Source organism: Phyllopteryx taeniolatus, chromosome 13 (genome assembly GCF_024500385.1).
Source record: "Phyllopteryx taeniolatus isolate TA_2022b chromosome 13, UOR_Ptae_1.2, whole genome shotgun sequence".
Taxonomy (NCBI): Eukaryota; Metazoa; Chordata; class Actinopteri; order Syngnathiformes; family Syngnathidae; genus Phyllopteryx; species Phyllopteryx taeniolatus.
The window spans coordinates 19,668,682-19,679,225 of NC_084514.1; positions in this window are offsets into that span (position 1 = coordinate 19,668,682).

Sequence of the window (10,544 nt, forward strand, 5' to 3'; positions counted from 1 at the left end):
AGTCAAACGAAATCAGCCAGTATTTCACAAAGAGAATTGTGGACTGGTACGAGGCTGGTTCATCCTTGGGTGCAATTTCCAGATGCCTGAAGGTGCCAGGTTCATCAGGTTCAAACACCATGGGACTGTCTAGCCATCATACCGCTCATAAATTTTCTCTCTAGAATACACAACTTCATCGAAATAAAGTTTATTTTTTGCTCATTCCGACCTTAATCTGTGTAATTATTAGCATTTACCCAGCACTTCCACTGCATGGAGATTTTAATAGCCATTTACCAGGCACTCAATGCTGATCCTAAATCCCTCTGCTCAATGGGGCTCCACGACCACTATATAAAGGCTTAACTGTTATAATTTGATTTAACTCGCGTAAGAAGGCGTTTATTCCCAGTGTGACGCTTGTTAACCTGCCCAAAAAAATACAAAAATGCCATCTTTACATGACATTTTTTTGCGACGTTTGCTACCTCGTATAACAGCGTACGTCCTCGCCATCGGAATGCTGCGGTCAGAGCTCCATCTGATCTATACCATGTGTAAGCCTCAATTACGGGAGCCTGACACTTGGGATTCGGGCCTTGTGGCCACGTGAACGCCGAAGAGCCAATGGCGGGCAGGCCCTCCGGTCAAGTGTGCAGTCTTCAACGTTGGCGCCGTGCCTACAGCACTGAGGGGATGCTGTATGGTCCCTTTTGTGAAAATAAACGCAGGAAGACATGCAGATTCCGCGTTTTCTGCTTATGTGGGTCGCCGATGCGAATGTAACACATTTGGATTCGGTTCTTTTACACAGACATACTGCAAAATAGCAGCGTCAAAGCTGGAGCAGAAGCGCTCCAGAAGGCAGTAATACGTACTGTGTTTTTCTTTTATCATAAAACCAGAACCGTAGGAACATAGCCAACATTTTTATCAGATTTATTTTCTCAAAAATAGGTTGTTTTTTTCCCTCAAACATACAACTTTTTTTTCCTCAAATATAAATTGTTCGGAAGTATAAAACATTTTCGGTAATATACAACTTTTCTCATTTGAGAAAAGCACATTGCATTACAGAAAATGTACGACTTTCTCAAAATTATTATTGTTTTTCACAAAATAGACTTTTTTTTTGTTTTATTGTTTCTCACAAAGTACACTTTTTTCCCCACAAAAAAAATAAGACTTTTTACCCAGAAAACACAACTTTTTTCCCTGAAAATACATACTGCTTTTTTTCTTTAAAAAGTATACATTTTCTAGAAAATATGACTCTTATTCTCAAAGATATATTATTTATTTCCAGAAAATATACTGCTTTTTTCTGGAAATATATAACACTCATTCTGAAATACAAAACCTTTTTCTTAAATATATGTTTTTCCCAAAAAGTGATTTTTTCCCCTTTTTCTCACAGAATTTAATACTTAAATACTTTTCCTCTAGGAAATATGCAATTTTTATTCTTGAAAACATAAGACATTTAATCTAAAAGGATGTGCAGCTTTTTCCTCAAAAAAATACTTAACCTTTTTCTGCAAAATATATTATTTTCTACAAATATATGACTTTGATTCTCAAATACTCAACTTGTTCTGAAATTATTGTTTTTTTTCTGAAATAGACTTATGGAAAATATTTTAAAAAACAATCTTAAATGGTTTAGTGTTCATTGAGCTACTATAAAAAAATTCTAACGAAATACAACATTCCCCTTTCCATTATTTTTCTACTTTTTCCTTTGATCTAATAGATGACTCGAGTCAAAAGGCCGTGTCCCAATACATTTGGCCATCTGCAATATGAGTGGCTAGAGCCTCTATTGGGCGCTATGACTGTGATGGCCAGTATAAGACACTAGAGGGAGCTGTTGGCCTAATCTTTTTGGGGCATTGTTGGTTGCTCTAGTTGTGGTAGTGACCTTAATCTACCAGCAGGGGTCCCCCTTCACACGGGCAGGGGCTGTCAAAGGAGTCAAATTGTGTATGCATTTCCCCCTCCCAATTTAAAACTCGTAAAGATGTCTTTAAACACGTCTGTGTCAAAAAAATACGCCATGGATCAGCAATTATAGACATATTCTACCAGCATATTTCTTGCTATGGTGAAATCGGCTTGATTTATCGCTGCCATTGACGGCTTTACAAGTCAAATATCCATGTTAACTGGCAAGACTGGCAGTGAATGAGTTTTAAGTGGCGGTTCTGTCCACTGCCCCATATACTGCTGGGCCAATGGCGAGGGTTTCGTTAAGCAGAAGCCTAGAAGCGGAGACCAGAATGTGGCAAAACCAGTGAATGTCAAAGACTATTAAAGAATTTTTGTGGCACATAGACACATCAACAAACAGTTTTTCCGATTTTTTTATTCAAGTAAAAAGTGCACGGGGCTCCCAGGTTCTGCGGGTTGTCTTATAAAGTTAAATGAAAACAAACAAATAAATAGCGCTCTAATGTTTTCGACAGTAAATAATTTTTTTCTAAAATATGAATAGAATTGAAATGTTAATCTTTCACTTATATTTGATTGAAGTTAAAAGAAAAACAAAAAGGAGATCCCAGGGTCAGCAGCATCTCTTCGTTCGCTCAAATTTACCAAGTTTTAAATTTTAAATCTCTTACCGGCCCTCCGATTAAAAAAACAAACAAACAAAAAAAAAGGCATGCGTCAAAATGCCAAATATCGGCACCGATAATCAACCGGCCGATATAATCGGTCTATCCCGAACATTTTCCGAAATAGGCAGCTAAACTAAAGATTTGCTTGGTTGTTTAATTTCACACATTCCAGATTTGCCACTATTTGCGCAGAAACATTAAAAAGTCAATTTTCCATCATTTGTCCCCTCCCAGGTCCTATCGTGGACTGTTTATACCCTCGCCCGCCCCAACTAGCTTGGGAATCCTTTAGCATGGAGTATCGTATACCGCCAGCGCTTCTGTTATTTTCTGTTGGGAAACAGCCGGTCAACTTCCTTCCACACGTGCGGTCGCCATCTTAAAGCAGTGGCAGTTGTTGCCTCGGATCGGTCGGCTTCAGGCGGGGGTGGGGAGTGGGGGCAGGCCACGCCAAAACCAGGAATCGCCGGAATGGCAAATGGCGCTAAAAAAATGTATTGAGATGGCGTCGACTTTCAGACCTGACGGCGTCAACGAGGCACTCGGACTTGGTCGGAGGTCGCCGGAACTTGACGCCGGTTGGAAGTCATGCAAACTCAGTCAATTCCTAGCGGGCCACCGTATCGTAACATTTGAAGTCGTGTTTTAACATTCCTAAGTGTCATATAAGTGTAACAAAAAAAAGTTGAATCACTGTATAGTAAAACTTTTTGTGTTCACTTTTTATTCATTTATCTTATTGAATAATTAGTTAATTAGTTTTTTTGTAAATACATATTGGTAAAATCAATAATTTCACATATACATTCAATATTTCAATTATCGGCTAATATTTTATTGATTAATTTGTATTTATTTATTATTTATTTGTCTCATTAAATAATTTGTTAATTTGATTTATTGTTAATAAGAACAACAATGTAATAAATTAAACAATTTCGTATAATTCTTTTCCTACAAATTAAATACTATACTCTTAAAATTAACAATTTCACAAGTACAATTAAAAAATCAAGTATTGGTTAGTTAATATTTATTCATGTATTTGTATTTTTGTATTATTCATTTAATACAATAAATAATTTAACTTGATTTATTGTTAATAATGACATGAAAATAGCTCAATGTACAATTACACGCACACATTAAATAATAAGGAAATGAATCAAAAATAAAACAATAAAAATGAAATCATTTTTATTTCACTTTTGCAATTTCCTATTTTACAAAGACATTCCCGAGACTCATTTGTTACGTATTTTTTAAGCAAATAATTTGAAAGGTGCCTTTCGTACACTTCATTCCGTGATGTTAATTCCGAAGTATTCAACATCACATCCTGGTCCTCACAATGCTGACAATTTCCTTTCACGCAGACGCCGTTTGAAGGACGGAAGTCAGAAGGCTTTAGTCTCGCCGTTCCTTGCCGTTTATATACAGCAGCAACGAGGAAAAAAAGACAGTAAAATAGAAAAATTGCTAAATTGCCAATAAGCGAGCTCACTTCCACCCTGCTTTCCTTTTTCCGTCCGTTATCGCCAACCACCTGGCGAGAGAGACATTCATCCTGTTTTTCCTCCATCTGTATCCAACGTCTCTGGCCGAGAGTGCGCAATGTCCGTTTTTACGGATGGCATGAAAGGGGCTCGCCGTAACGTTCCGTTTTGATTGCATTTCAGGTAAATTGGGGCGTCAGAGGCGTAACGGTAGAGCCGAGATTTATTGGCCTTTCCACCATTTCAGGCAGAATTTGCCCGAGCGGGACATTGCAGCGTCAGAAGTGAGTGTTCGCACGGTCGTTGCAGATTGCCGCGTTAAGATAATTACTGCAGATGCACGACCGCATCAGGAACAGAGGCATCAAACATTTGAGCCGGCATTTATCAGCCCCCTGCCCCTTTAAGAAAGAACTCGCCGAAGCGGGACATTGTCGTGTCCGCATTCGCAAAGCCATTGCGGCTTGCCCTATTAAGATAATTAGATACATGATGACATCATGAAAGGCATAGTGTTGTAAGGGGCTGAAGTCTTCGGCGGACCTATCGTGTGGGTAGACACCAGAGGACTTCAGCGGTGGTGCAGCAGCTTCAGAAAAATAAAGAAGAAAAGTATTTTCCAAACGGTTGAGGTCATTTTAGCTAGGTGGCAAAATGAATACGACTTTTTTTTTTGGTGTTGTGTTTTTGTTCGTACAGTCCAGAAAAAAAGGTTCCTGAAAAACAATGTTCATTTTTTACAGTTTTTGCAAGATTAAAAAGGAAAACTGAGGAATTTAGTAGCTATTTCATTCATTTTCAATCAAGGTTTTATTGACTTTTAAATAATTCTGAAATTTCATAGATTTAAAGAGAAGACTACAACACCAACGGACAAAGACTGGTATGTATTTGCTTGCCGACACACAACCCAGAGACGAACTAAAAAAAACATTACAAAATTGTTTAAACATTATTTCGCAGAAATTTTACACATTCTCTTCTACAGTTTTTTCATATAAATGCTTACTACAAATTTTCCAAACGATTAAATTTGAATACATTTTGAGAAAGTGTGAAGATGGTTAATGCGATGTATGAAACTGTGTCATTTTGGAGACTTTTCATTAAAAAAAAATGAAATCAATACAATCAGAAAGAAGAGGACACAATGGCGTCGGTCACGCAATTCCATTGACAAATTCCACACACAAAAAATGTATGAGATGTTAACAAACCGTTCACAAAAATCCTTGAATTTGGTAATATGCAACCTTCTTCTCCAGCACACCCTTGCGCCATTGGGAGCTCACCATAGGTGCCACCGTCTGATTTTAGCGCAAGCGCAGCACTCCTGCTTCATTCCCTTGTGCAGATTAATCAATAAAAGTGCTGGCATTCCCCAGAAAGAGGAGACATTTGGGACCCATATGCCTAAAAATGGACTCCAGTGGAATCTCAAACTCCCCCCGCTGGGAATAAGCCCCCGCGACCGGCCATCGCCAAAGAAAATGTCACTCGCCCCTTTTGCTCTCTGGAAAAACGCTCCGTCATCGAACCCGCGAACAGGCCGTTTGTTGTGTCTCCGCAGGCTTATCCGAACCCACTGCGTACATGATAAAACAGGTCACCGAGTCCGTGACAGAGATGTGAACGACACTAACTCCTGCCCAACCCAGACTCCAACCAAAACCCTAACCTCAGGAGATTTCCATCCTTAAATGTTGCCTTAACCCTTACCCCTAACTCGCAACGCTAACCCCAAGCTCAGGGGATTTACATCCTATAATGTTGCCCAAGCGCCTTACCCTAACCCCTGACTCGAAGCCCTAACTTGAGAAGATTTGCAGCCTAACATGTTGTCGTAACCCCTTGCCCTAACCCTAACTCACATAACCCCTTAACCCTAACCCCTGTAGTTCTAATCTCGAACCCTAGTCTCAGGAGTTATACTGTCTTAAAGTCTACCAGACTTTTCAAACTGGTGAGAAGACTCAGAATTTCTCTTCAAAATTCCTTCGACAACCAAATCAACCGTAAATGGATTCCAAGGTCAATGTTTGTATCATCTCCAGACCCCAAAAGGGACAGAAGATGTTGTTCCCCTTATCCCCTCGAGACAGGAATAACCAACGACTCAATGAGTCCGAGTCCTAAACTGTGTCAGAGATACAGAAATAGTTCCAGCGCCACCCTTGTGCTGTACATGGTAGCATCCGTCACGCAATGAGACCCAAACAGAAGGCCGCGAGACAAAGCAGAGCGCTTCAGTCTTATCCGCCAGATAATGTATCTGCCCATTTGAATCCCACCGAACACTCGAGTCTGCGCGCCGACATTTTATCATCTCCTCAACACGCCGTCTGTTTCTAAAATAATCCGGCAGGCTGCGAGGCGCGGCCTCGTGGGAACGTTTCAATAATTAACGCGCACTCGTTCGGTCTGCGCACGTGATCGCAACACGTGCGATCCGGCAGATGCTTCAGTTGGTTTCGAGGGGGGGCTCTCAAAATGTTGGGGGTCCAGGGACCCTTACAGACGAGATTCCAATTATTAGAATTATCATTTCTTTTGTGTTGTTGGTGCTTTATTTCATACTTTTATATTTTACATCCTCTGATGTACAGAATGTGCTTTATAATAACAAATTGGTTTGGATTGGAATTAAACACAACTGCCACGTGTGCCCTAAAATGCTGTAAGAATCAATCAATTTTCAAAGGAAAATGTCGTACCGTTACGATAGCAAATTTGTGTTTATTTTTGAAAAACATTGTAATGTTATGAGAAAGAAAGTAAAAGGAAAAAGATTGACAAAGACATTTTGTCAGAGAAAAAAGTTGTCATCTTACAAGAGGGAAGTCGTATTTTACCAGATGAAGTCCAAATATTATGCTTTTAAAGTCACAGTTTAACAAGGGAAGAAAATCATATTTTAACAAGTGAATTTTAAAAAAAAGAAACTTTATACTCATAATATTACGGCCTTTATTCCGGAAAAGATATCTTTATTTTTGATAAAATAGGACTATATTGAGCGCACACACAAAAAAAGTATTGGAAAAAAATTTATGTATTCTATTATAATTACGCCTTTTGTCCTCGAAAAAATGACCACATTCTGGAAGCAGTGCCTTTAGTCTCAAAAATATAGGACAGCATTCTGGAAAAAATACGCCTTTTTCCTCAATAAAAGAACTTTATTCTCTAAGAATTTTTGTTTGTAAAAATGTTGTAGCTGGCAAAATTTGACTTTATTCTTAAAATAAAAATACACATTTTGTTCTAAAAAAAAAATAGGACTATATTCTTGAACAAAATAAAAAAAAAAAAAAAATAAAGTCTATATGATCAAAAAATACACCTTTTGTTCCTTGAAAAAAAATTGACTACATTCTTGAAAAAAAGTTTTGTTTTCTATAAATGTCAGACTATATTCTAAAAAAAAAGACATTTGTTCTAAAATAATAGGATTATATTCTCAAAGAAAATATGCCTTTCATTCTCCAAAGATTTTGGACTATATAAACCTGTAATAATATGGCTTTTGTTAAAAAAAAATAATAAAGAAAAATAAAAGTCTAATTAGGCAGAGATGTCGGATATATGTGAAGATGTGACAATCCTATCAAAGCTTTTAATTGGCTCAAAGCTCAGAATAAAGACTACAGTATGCACTTTTTAAAATGATAAGACATAAAAATGTATGACAAATTCTTTTGCCGAACCCCAAAACCACGGCTCGGGTTCGCAAGTTTGAAAACTGGTTTGCAAATTGCGACGGGTGGGAAGGCACAGCAGGCACACAACTATTTGGAAACAAACATAAAAAAAGAGCATCTTCCATAATATTTCCCTTTTAAGAAATATGACCAGATTAAATCCTACCACGTTTCTATTTCTGTTTTTTTTTTTTTTTTTTTTTTTTTAACAACCATTGTTACATTTTTAGAGCGAAGGTGTCCACCCAAAAAGGACATCATCAGCAAATGACAAAGACTCATTCAGGCTTAGAGGTGAACATTGTGTAAGTATCATGAGGACAAACAGGACAGCGGCGATGGAAGCTTTATTGCAAGTATCCACTGGAGCAAAGAGAGAGAACATTGCGGCATCCTTGCCTCTCAATCCGTGTGACTTTCCCTGCGCTCTGTAACAAATGTTATTATCTCTGTGGGCGCCAACGGAGAATGTACCGGGGACGACACAAAGCTGTTCTTTTGACGTGTTTCCACCAAACAGTACGGTTCCTTCGGCCAGCGCCGGCGTTAACGACTATGTACCAAGCGTGACTTTAGACCGGGGGTGTCAAACTCATTTTTGTCACGGGCCACATTGTTGGTACAATTACTCTCAGAGGACCATTATGACTTTGTAACCATATAAATGTTTCATCGTGTCATGAAAAATCAGTGGACCCCCACATACTCATGGTTTGGCACTGGAGAGTTACATACTCGCTGATTTAAAAAAAAAAATTTCAACTGTCTTAAAATTATTTTTCAATTATTTCAAATGTTTCCATTTTTCTTTTTTTCCAAACTGGGCGTCAGTTATCCGTGAAGTTTTGCTCGTCATGGTCTGGCCCGGTCCACGCAACAAATTGATGGATAACTCTATTTGAAAGCAGAAGTCAGGAATAATTATTTGTTCAACTACTGATCAAGTTACTGTAAAACAATGGGTTTGGTAAAAAAAAAAAATGCTTGAAATGTTGGTACAAATTTTAGCAAGAATCATAGAAGTTGATTCAAATAATTCGGTTTCGCGGGCCACAGGCGCTTTCGACAATAAAGCCAGCAAAATACAAATGGTACTGCTTGGTGGACACGCTGCTATCCTGCCACTGTGCCATACTGTACCCATGGAGTTTGTACGCCAAACGGAGCGTGCCAAAAAGTGCTACGATCGATAGAAACGGAGGCTTTAGCTCCAGGCTACCGTACTGAAATCTGCTACCTTTCCTGGCACTACCGTTCTGTAGCATAAAAGAACGGTGCCAGAATTTGGTACAACATCAACGTGTTATTAAAGTACTTGATGTTTTGGCATTGACACCGCATACGGAACTGGATTGTGCTGATGGGTGGAAATGGGGGCTCTATCTCCACGCTACCGCTACTGTACTGAAATCTGCTCTTCCGCCACCGCCGTCTGCTTTTCGTCAGCCGGCGGACGACGCCTCCAGTACGTGTGAAAGCACATGACCTCAGTCCAGTAATAATAAAACGTTTGACTCAGTCATCCTGGACGTATGCGACACTTGACGTTGTTTTTATTAGAACCGGAGGAGGACCGGGATCCACCCAAGGCACTCTTCCATTGCCTAACGCATTCCTACGAGTCAGCGGCTCTCAAAAGGAGCATTGTGATTCTGCAAAACTGGGCCCACTACTGCTGCTGCTGTGGGAAGAGGAAAAGCGCCTCAGTGAAGCTTAAACACTGCAAGGTCTACAGAGAGCCTCGTAAATCACACCTTTGCACTTATGGAGTTAAAAAACAAACAAAAAAAAAAACATTATGTTAATACAGTTGCAAAATGAGTAAACAATAATTATCGTTCACACGATGCAATGAAATAGCAACCATTCCTCATTTCAAAAACCACCTTGTTTTGTCTGGAGAATTTGGAATGAGCTGGTTTCAGGCCTCTCGGCAGAACAAAGGTCTGCAACTCAGGAATGCGTTTTACATGTTTACTGAGGCACCGTAGGGACAATAGTACATCCCAAAAATAGAAAAAGTTGGTTGGGCAAAATATGACCCCTTTAATTCAGATTAAATGTATATAAGAAATGTTTAGTTATTTTTCTGCAATTATATTAATTCATTTTATTTGTTATTTTTTAAATGAATGTGTATAATTTTCTTGAAAATATCTTGTTTATGATTTAAAGTGTTTTAATTCTTAATTATTTATTGTGTGTTTTTTAAAATGAAAATGTAATTTAAATTTTATTTGTAGAATTTGTATTTAGTATTTATTTCAAATTTAATTTTTATTGATTTGCACAATACATAAAATTGCATTTATTTATGCAAATTCAAATAAAATGTATGTGACGTATACAGTTTAATATTATATTTGATTTGTATTTATTTGTAGTAATTTAAATGCTAAAAATGTAATTTCAATTAAATGTGCATAGTAAATACATTTGTATGTCATTTCTACTGATTTCATGTAAATAACAAATGAATACAAGTTAATTACGTGAATCAAGCGGCACGGTGGCCGACTGGTTAGAGCGTCAGCCTCACAGTTCTGAGGACCCGGGTTCAATCCCTAGTCCCGCCTGTGTGGAGTTTGCATGTTCTCCCCGTGCCTGCGTGGTTTTTCTCCGGGCACTCCAGTTTCCTCCCACATCCCAAAAAACATGCATTAATTGGAGACTCTAAATTGCCCGTAGGCATGACTGTGAGTGCGAATGGTTGTTTGTTTCTATGTGCCCTGCGATTGGCTGGCTAC